This window comes from Gossypium raimondii, chromosome 6, assembly GCF_025698545.1.
Source record: "Gossypium raimondii isolate GPD5lz chromosome 6, ASM2569854v1, whole genome shotgun sequence".
NCBI classification, from domain to species: domain Eukaryota; kingdom Viridiplantae; phylum Streptophyta; class Magnoliopsida; order Malvales; family Malvaceae; genus Gossypium; species Gossypium raimondii.
The window spans coordinates 3,557,417-3,566,886 of NC_068570.1; positions in this window are offsets into that span (position 1 = coordinate 3,557,417).

The window sequence follows — 9,470 nt, forward strand, 5'->3', positions numbered from 1 at the left end:
TATTTGTAGTATAACTTAGTAAGATTATAATTGCATACACATTGGCAATTTTAATTCAAATTTGTGAGTTTGAATTTTTTAGTTTTAGATTTTTGCTAGAAAGTCTTGATTTTCATTCTATGATTGGTTCTTAAATAGAGCCCACTCTCCAAGTATATTAGAGTTCAAGAATAGTGGATAAGATCACTTGGTTGAAAGCTAAATGGATTTAAACACTAGAGTTAAGATTCAACAAATCTTTCTAGCTTGAAAGCACATATACTAAATTTGGTGAAATTTATTACCATATATATCACAACCAAAGTCATGAAAAATTTTAAAATTCTGTTGTGCAACTAAAACTGTTTCTCAAACCTTTTTTTCTAACACTGTTTAGTGTTACCGAATCTACTCCAACCTTCTTCCCTGCCTTCTATTGGTACATCATGTTCATTTGTTTGCAACACTTCCTCTCTTTATCAAAAAATCATCTATACACCTCAATCCAAAGAACACTCCCCTAAACAAGAAAGAAAAATGCAAGATCACATCTCAATACAAAAAACCTAAAAACCCTTGAAAGTGACAAAACATTATAACAAGAATACTCTACAAACGCAACAAAGCTTAGTAATAAAGTAAAAACAAAAATTTGAAATCAATGACAGTCTTTAGCATCACAAAACATTAGGAGCTATGAATCTTCACGACAAACTCCAAACACTGTCATATAAGTCAAATGCTACCATTTAACAGATATAAAAAAATTGTAACACCCCTAACCCAAATCCGTCGCCGGAACACGATTAAGGAGCATTACCAGAGTTAACAGAAAAATTTCAATTAATTCATGTCAATTACTATTCATATCAGAAACCAACCATATTTAATCATAATGTTCATTGAATGAGCCCTCGAGACCCAATTTATGCTTTAGAAACAAGTCGGGACTAAATCAGGAACTTAGAGAATTTTTCACAAAATCTCAAAATATTTCTTAAGTGCAGGGGACACACGCCCGTGTCCCAGGCCGTGTGGGCATTCGATGTGAGGCACACGGCCGTGTCCCAGCCCGTTTCCATGCCTGTGTAACTCTCTGACTTGGGTCACACAACCAACTACACGCCTATGTGTCAGGCCGTGTGGAAAATTTAATTTTCGAAAATTAGGTGCAGGGGTCACACGACCAAGTCATAAGCTCATATGATAGGTCGTGTGACACACACAGTTGAGACACACACCCGTTTCTTTGCATGTGTGAGCAATTCTAAGCATTTTATTTCTCAAATTTTAAGATGCAGGGGACACACGGCCAAACCACACGCCCGTGCGCATGACCGTCTGTCACACACGGCTGAGACATGCGCTCGTACTCAGATTTGTGGTCCCAAAACCACTGTTCTGATTTCACTAAAAACAGACTATTATAACTCTCCCCCCTTTAAGAATTTTCATCCTCGAAAATCTTACTAGAAAGAGGTTTGGATATTGCTTTCTCATAGTTTCCTCCGGTTCCCAAGTAGTTTCTTCTATTTCGTGTCGTTGCCAAAGGACTTTTATTAAAGCTACCTTTTTTCTCAATTCTTTCATCTCACGTGCCAGAATTTTGATCGGTTCCTCACTATAAGTCATGTTAGGCTAGATCTTGACCTCTGTCGGTGAGATAACATGTAAAGGATCTGGCACGTAAAAAATATTATGAATATTGTCAAGTTCTGGCGGTAGTGCCAATCAGTATGCAACGGGTCCAATTCTTTCAATAACCTCATACAACCCAATAAATTGAGGACTCAATTTGCCTTTAAGGCCAAACCGAAGAACTTTCTTCTAATGCGATACCTTCAAAAATACCTTATCACCAACTTGAAATTCTATCTCTTTTCGTTTAATATCAGCATAAGACTTTTGACGATCAGAGGCTGCTTTCAAACTATCCCAAATTACCTTTACCATTTCTTCAGTTTCTCGGATTAAATCAACTCCGTGTATCTTTTTTCTCACTAAGCTCAGTCCAATACAACGGAGTTCTACATTTGTGACCAAACAAAGCCTCATACGGTGCCATTTTAATAGGGGACTGATAACTATTATTGTATGCAAATTCAACTAAAGACAGATACTTTTCCCAATTACCTTCGAATTCCAAAACACCATATCAGAGTATATCTTCTAAAATCTGTATCACACGTTCGGATTGTCCATCAGTCTGAGTATGAAAAGCAGTGCTGAAATGTAACTGTGTACCTGGAGCTTCTTACAACTTATTCTAGAATCGAAATGTAAACCGAGGATCCCTGTCTGAAATAATGAAGACCAGTATTACATGTAGTCGGACAATCTCAGAAACATATAACTCTACAAATCTATCCAGGGAGAAATCCATACGTACCGGGAATAAAGCGTGCGAATTTCGTTAAACGATCAACGATTACCCAAACGACATCTTTCTTTTTCAGAGATAGGGGTAATCCTGATACAAAATCTATAGTAACTCTTTCCCATTTCTACTCTGGTATTACAACTAGATGCAATAATCCCGAAGGTAGCTTTAACTTGCTGACATATCAAACATTTAGATACAAATTAAAAAATATCATGTTTCATTCCCGGCCACCAGTATATCTTTTTCAAATCGTTGTACATTTTGGTACTCCCATAATGAATAGACATAGTACCATTATGAGCTTCGTGTAAAATCTTCTGTATAAGTTTTGAATTCTTCGATACACATATTCTACCTCTGAAAAACAGACAACCATCAAACCCAATCTGAAATTTTGAATCGAAATTTGACTCACATTGTATCCATTTAGCTCGTAATTCATCATTATTTTTCTTAGCTTCACAAATCTGCTGTAGAAATGTTGGTTTAGCTTTTAACTCAGCTATGATTGAACCATCATCAGATAACAACAACCGGGTATTCATTGATCGCAAAGCAAACAAAGATTTCTACTCAGAGCAACTGCAACCACATTGGCTTTTCCCAGATGATAATCACTAACCAGATCATAATCTTTCAATAATTCAAACCATCTGCGATGTCTCAAGTTCAAGTCTTTTTGCGACATCAGATACTTTAAACTTTTATTATCAGTGAATATATGGCATTTTTCACCAAACAGATAGTGCTGCCAAATTTTCAGTGCAAAAACAATGGCTGCCAATTCTAAATCATGTATTGGATAATTTTTTTCATGTGGTTTTAGCTTTCTAGAAGCATAGGCTATTACTTTACCTTATTGCATAAAAAAACCCAAACCATTCAACGATGCATCACTATAAATCACAAATTCCTTACCCGATTCAGGCTGAACTAACACTGGTGCTTTAGTCAACAAGGTTTTCAATCTTTCAAAACTCTGCTGACATTTATTAGTCCATTCAAACTTCATATCTTTCTGTAACAATCATGTCATCGGAGAAGCTATCATCGAGAACCCTTTTACAAATTTTTGACAGTAACCAGCTAATCCCAGAAAACTTCTGACTTCAGACACATTTTTCGGAGCTTTCCAGTTAATAATTGCTAAAATTTTATTCGAGTTCACTCTGATGCCTTCAGTAGATACTATATGTCCAAGGAAACCAACTTCCTAAAGCCAAAGTTCACATTTAATAAATTTGGCATACAGTTTTTTTCTCACGCAGAGTTTGCAACACAATTCTCAAGTGATCAGCATGTTCACCTTCATCTTGGGAGTATACCAGAATATCATCAATAAACACCATAACAAATCTATCCAGATATGGTCTAAAAATTCTATTCATTAAATCCATGAATACCGCAGGTGCATTAGTCAAGTCGAATGGTCTGAAAATTGATCTCTATACATTAGCATCAATATCTAATTATTCTGTCAATCATGCCAGTTTTTAACAATAGAAAGGGATGAAATTTTTAACAAAAAAGACCAACACTTCCTACACTTGTTGCGAATGGAGCTAGAGATCTTGAATTAAAGCATTGAGAGCCTCGGTCTCTCTCAGAATACCCCAAAAATGTGGTAGAGCAATCATGATATTTCTTTGATTTCTTTGAAGCCGACGATTGTGACTTTCCCATAAATCTTTTACTCGGAGTTCGGGCTTCTATCTTTGCTAGCCTCTTTTCTTTGCTTAGCTCCTCAGCTTTATGTGCCCAGTCAACTAACACCATAGATTCTTTTAATTACAGAATTCCAACCAATAACTTAATGTCTTCATTTAATCCTTCTTCAAAACGTTTACACATGGCAACTTCAGTCGAAACACACTCTGTGGCATACTTGTTTAATCTGACAAATTCTTGTTTGTACTCAGATACTGTCATATTTCCCTGTTTAAGCTCTAGAAATTCTTTTCTTTTCTAATCCAAAAATCTCTGACTAATATACTTCTTTTTGAATTTTGTTTGGAAAAATTTTCATGTAACATTTTCCTTCGGTACAATAGAAACTAGAGTATTCCACCACTGAAAAGCCAAATCTTTTAACAAAGACACTGCACATTTCAAACATTCAGCAGGTGTACAAGATAATTCATCCAAAACCCTAATGGTGTTTTCTAGCCAAAATTAAGCCCTTTCTGGATCATCTTCAACAATGGCCCTAAATTCTTCCACCCCATATTTCTAAACTTTATTTAGCGGAGGCTTACCAGTTCTAACAAGTTCAGTACCTTGTGGTATATCAGGAACCGGTAAAGAAACATGAGGGGGAGGTTGTTGTACAGCAGGATTTGTTCTCAAGTATTCAGTGAACCATTCATTCATCATTTGAAAGAAGGCTTCTTTAGCCTCCTCACCTCGGCCCTCAGATACGAGCCTTATACTACTGGAAATAGCTCTTTAAACTAAAGCTTGAGCATTGTTCTCAGCTTCCTCAAATTCAGCTCGGTCGGACGACATTACTATATGAAAAACATGTTTAAAATTGTCTGGAGATATCACACTATCACAAATTATATAATCGTATGGATAGCTAAGCTCGTACTTGCTACGTTAGTCTGAGAATCGGCTAAACCATAGCTCTAATACCAATAAATGTAACACCCCTAACCCATATTTGTCGCCGGAACAAGATTAAGGAGCATTATTGGAGTTTACAGAACAATTTCAATTAATTCATGTCGATTATTATTCATATTAGAAACCAATCATATTTAATCATAATGTCCATTGAATGGGCCATCGAGACACAATTTATGCTTTAAAAATAAGTCGGGACTAAATCGGGAACTCAGAGAATTTTTCATAAAATCTCAAAATTTTTCTTAGGTGTAGGGGACACGCGTCCGTGTCTGAGGCCGTGTGGGCATTCGATGTAAGGCACACGGTCGTGTCTCAGCCCGTGTAACTCTCTAACTTAGGTTACACGGCCAGCCATACGTTCGTGTGCCAAGCTGTGTGCAAAATTTAATTTTCAAAAATTAGGTACAGAGGTCACACGGCCAAGTCATATGCTCATGTGCTAGGCCATGTAACACACACGGCTGAGACACACGCCCGTGTCTCTGTCCGTGTGAGCAATTCTAAGCATTCTATTTCTTAAATTTTAATATGAAGGGGACACACGGCCAAACCACACACCCGTGTCTCTGCCCATGTGGAAAAAAAATAAAGCCATTTTCAAGCCTTATTTCTCACTGACCCTGGCATCAACATATTCAACCAATTTTTTTGTACCATTACAAGTCACAATAGAACATTCAATTCAAGCCAATTTCAAATTCAATACATGTCATAACATCCCATTTATCCAAGTATTTGATATTACCTAATTGGCCATATAAACATGAGTATATTTTACCCATTCATGCAACCATTAATATATTTATATAACTTCAATCATTCAACCATTTCAATACACACATCAAGCATGATAAGGCCTTATATAACAACATCAAAATATGCTTAACACTAGCCATTCCAATGGCTAGTTATAACCAAAATATCTCCTCATTATGCCTAACATAGCTTATACATGCCATTATACCAAAAGTTAGGTTGCTTTATATACCAAGAAGTCTAAGGGATAGTGTGGTGTGTCTCCGACCAAGTTCTAACCTTCACGAGCTTCTGAGCACTATAAAACAGAGGAAGTAACACATAGTAAGTATATTATGCTTAGTAAGTTCGAATAACAGAAAATTTACTTACCACTTCATTACATTTAAGATAAGCTTACAAAATTCATCCAAAGAAATTTAGTAATTTGCCCAAACACATATAATCTCAAGAAACTTGTTAGTCATGTATTAAATGTAAACATCAAGAATTAAGGATGAGCTCATCATGTAATAACTTTCATATACAAATGCTTTTCATATCATATTTCCATTTAACATGTGCATTTCCATGGCAAATCATGTTAAGTTTAGTTTAACCATGTCAAAACTTTACCTGCTGAATTTATTTAAAATATCGATGGATACACATGTAGTACACTCAAAGTGTATAAAATTATAATCCGTCAATTCATATTCAAGAATGCTCTTTAAAGCACATAATCAGAAAATCCTCTCTCAAGCTATATAACAGGAAGCTCACAAAGAGCCATTAATCGAGAAGCGCACAAAGAGCCTATCAGGAAGCTTATCCGAGCTATATAACAGGAAACTCATAAGAGCCATAATTAGGAGGTTCACAAAGAAATTTTAATTAGGAAGCTCACGAAGAGCCTTTAATCAGGAGCTCCGGATAGCCATATATCGGGAAGTTCAAGCGAGCCATATTAGGACGTTCACAAAGAGCTACGTTTGTGTCCGCAATACATGTAGGATCACAACCGATCATATAACAATATGATCAAATTTTGAATTCCATAGATATTTGATCCTTTTAGCTACTAGAATTCAACTTTTGCATTTTATGCAATTTGGTCCTTTTCTCAATTAATCATGATATCAATAAAATTTTCTTAACAAAATTTTCATACAATATTCTTATCATAATACAGACCATAAAATAATATTAAAAAAATTTTCTTTCAGAATCGAATTTGTGGTCCTGAAACCACTGTTTCGATTTCACTGAAAACGGACTGTTACAAAAATCCTCTTGAGACATAAGCTTACAAATGTAAGATTAATCTCAAAATTATTCATTGAGCAGTTTCCCATATCATCATTTACTCACCTTTGAAAAATGCTAGTACAAATATTTGTAGCTTTTCTTCGCAATTCAATATTTGTTCTTTCCATAACTACCTATTCTCCCATTCCAACTACGTCAAGACCTAATTGTTTGCTCAAAAGTCAAGCTTCTTCAGCATGTCTCTCTTCCAATATGTAATAGTGTCAACCTCCTCATTTTTTCTTTTGTTTATAACATTCCCTGTTGAAATAGATTTATCAACAGCCTTGAACACTTTGTTCCCTAATAAACCCTTTGCCTTCGCATTTCTTTTCAACATCTTCTTTTTTCTGAGTTTTTCCCTTTCCTTTTAGCGAAGTCTTTAAGTTTTGTAAACCATTAATCATCACCAATGTTCAACCCTTTTTATTTAATACCACTAATCTCCTTCCCTCTTTTCTATCATCCATCATGTTACCAGCTTCATTTTCAATAACCAAAATTTCATCAAAGGTACCCTGGTAGCCCTGCATCAAACTTTGTGTGGTTGCCACATCACTTATAATGTTGTCTCTATGCGTACCATTAACTTTGCAAATTGTTTCAAGCTAACTATTAAAAACATCTACATCTTTCTCTTTTATCTTGGTTATCATGCACCAAATAATGAAAGCCACATTCTTCTTCATTAGCTTCTCTAGACAATTCTGTTGGAAAAATTATTTATGAAAACGACTTTGTTGCACAACAAATTTTCAATAATTTTGATAAAACTTGAACCTTTGTTGTGTTATCCATAACAAGATTTCTAGCTTTTAACCGAACGATCTTCTCCACTATCCTCGAACCCTCGATTGCTAAGAGAGTAGGCTTTTATCACAAACCAAACATAGAATGAAAATTGCAACACTCTAATAAGAAAATTTCACTTTCTCTATGGTAACCAAAATCGAAATTACTATCAAGAGTACTCACAAAAAATAGAATTTATTTTATAGCTAAATAAAATTTCCTAAATTTCAACAGAGTATCCATGCATGACTGATATGTCAATTTGGCTATATTGTAGTCTCTATTAATAGAAAAAAAATCACAAGAGTTCTACTAGAACAAGAAGAGAGAGAAACTATTAATTTAACAGAAAACCAAAGTTCCCCTAGAACTCTTATGTGTTGGGATACCCAGTGTGGCACCCACCCCTATTGTTATTGGGCTTCTTGGGCACAAAATGATGAAGTAACTACACTAAGGGCACAAAACCTCAATAAATTCAACTACATTTGTCGTCCTACCGTTCATATATGATTTCAAATTTGATTGAGATTTAAATTTGTATGAATCTTTTGATTCAACTTCCTCAATATAACAACAACAAAAGATTGATATGGTAATTAGATCAATTTCCAAGACTCTAACAAAGAACAAAAAGCACTTTATCTCCCACATGAAAACCAATTACTTCTCCAATTTTCTCTAATTTCTATATGATTATCTATATATACTACCCCTATATAATGGAACTCCCTCTACAATATCATTGTCAACACATACAATATATTATCTAGATTGTAAGAAACTGTGTAATCGGATGGTACCTATTGTAATTCATGTGCACAATTACACGATATGTAATAAATATTGTAATATGATAATGTTTTTGTAATAATTGTAAAATCTTATTAGGACTTTTGCTATTATAATATATTATGTAGCCAATAAGAAATTGTGTAATCGGGTAGTATATTCTAATTTACTTTCCACAATAGATTACAATATATGTAATAAATACTATCTTTAGATAATATTTTAATAACAAAAAAACCTTGAAAATTGTTCTTTTATAAAATATATTATATAGATATTAAGAAATTATGTAATTAGATAATATTTATTATAATTTTGTTTACACAACATATCACAATGTAAATAAAAAATACTAACTTTAATGACTTATAATTACTAATATAATGAATTTTAAAATGGTTAAAAATATAATATTAGTTCATGTACTTAGGATTAGGGTTTACTCCTGTATTTTCAACTTAAAAATTAAGTCTTTCTATTTCATTGATTTAAAATTTCAGTAATTAAAATCGAAGTATTTTTCAACTTAAAATTTTAATTAACTGTTTTCATATGATATAATATACGATGGACAAAAATAAATATATTAAATTAATAAATTTTTAGTTAAAATTTATTTATTGTTGATAACAATGATTAATTCATTTATTAAAAAATAAATGATTAATCATAAAGTATATTATATTTTATGAGAAAAAAATTAAATTTTAATCATATCCCTTAAAATTATTGAACTCTGTGTCATTTTGGACCGACTTGCTTTATAGTTGACAGATGTCAATTTCTAAATAGTTGTCATTTACTGCTACAATGAAGTCGGTGCTAAAAGTATATTGCCAACATCAGTTTCTTT